Raw genomic sequence first — 1,154 nt, forward strand, 5'->3', positions numbered from 1 at the left:
GAGTTATAAAGATAGGCTGGGACATTTTTTTAACAGGATCACAAGAAGTTGAAGGGTGACCTTGTAGAGACTTAAATTCACGGTCAGAAGCCACAGGACAATAGGTTGTAGTCCAACAAGTTTATATGAAATTACAAGCTTTCGGAGTGCAGCTCCTTTGTCAGTTCCACTCCACCTGAAGGGCAGCGCTCAGGAAGCTTGTAATTTCAAATAAACCTAGGCAAAAGTGAGGACTGCAGATGCTGGAGATCACAGTCAAGATTAGAGTAGTGCTGGAAAAGCACAGCAGGTCAGGCAGCATCGGAGGAGCAGGAAACCTAATGGACTATAACCTGATGTGTTGTGACTGCTGACCTTGTCCTCCTCAGTCCAACGCTGATACCTCCACATTACAAAAACATGAGGGATATAGATAACGTGAATAGCAGATGTGTTTTCCCCAAGGTTGGGGTTTTATGGTTAAGGGCATATTTTTAAGGTGAAAACACTTTAAAAAAGACATAATGGTCCTTTGTTTTCGTGTGTGGAATGAACTTCCAGGGGAAGTGGTAGATGCAGGTACAGTTACAACGTTTAAAAGACATTTAAGTAAGTACATGAATAAAAATAGAGGGATATTGATGCAGGTGGGACTCGTTTAATTTGGAATTATGGTTGGCATAGACTGGTTGGACCAAGGGCTTGTTTCCGTGCGGTGTGACTCAACCCTGAAAACATTCAATGAAATCCCTTTCTCGGCTATATGGCCCATTCGATTTTCATAGTCTATGTTTTAAAATCTGGTGACATCGCCGGACCTTTCTGCCAGACACCGATTTATTTCATTTGTTGTACTCCATCCTACTGTGTCGCTATTGTCAGAGCACATAAACACTACCCCTATCAGTGAGTTCTTCCCTTTACTTCTTCTTATCCCAACCTGAGTCCCAAAGCGACTTCGATTTTTGTACGGCACTCAATCGAAGAAATATCTTTCAGGAGACAATATATCACCGGGAACGGGAAGCGCTCTTCCCACCAAAACCAACCGCCGCCTCAATTCAAACAGGTACCACGTGACTAAGGCCAACGATCGGAGCGGCGGGAGTGAGGGAAGGTCTTCACACCGAGAGAGGGGGAGGTAAGGGGAGGGGTTTGGATAAGGGGAGGATGGA

General features: G+C 44.5%; 1 protein-coding gene across 1 annotated transcript in view; it reads left to right on the forward strand.

Annotated features, from left to right (window-relative positions):
* Positions 1–699: 699 nt before the first annotated feature.
* Positions 700–1,154, forward strand: part of dmc1 (DNA meiotic recombinase 1) — a 179,127-nt gene continuing 178,672 nt past the window's right edge. Inside the window, exons 1-2 of the mRNA XM_043679281.1 lie at positions 700–885; positions 979–1,120. The gene's annotated coding sequence lies outside the window, so the exon portion shown is untranslated. The remainder of the gene's footprint in view (positions 886–978; positions 1,121–1,154) is intronic.

The sequence above is a fragment of the Chiloscyllium plagiosum genome, chromosome 39, assembly GCF_004010195.1.
Source record: "Chiloscyllium plagiosum isolate BGI_BamShark_2017 chromosome 39, ASM401019v2, whole genome shotgun sequence".
Taxonomy (NCBI): domain Eukaryota; kingdom Metazoa; phylum Chordata; class Chondrichthyes; order Orectolobiformes; family Hemiscylliidae; genus Chiloscyllium; species Chiloscyllium plagiosum.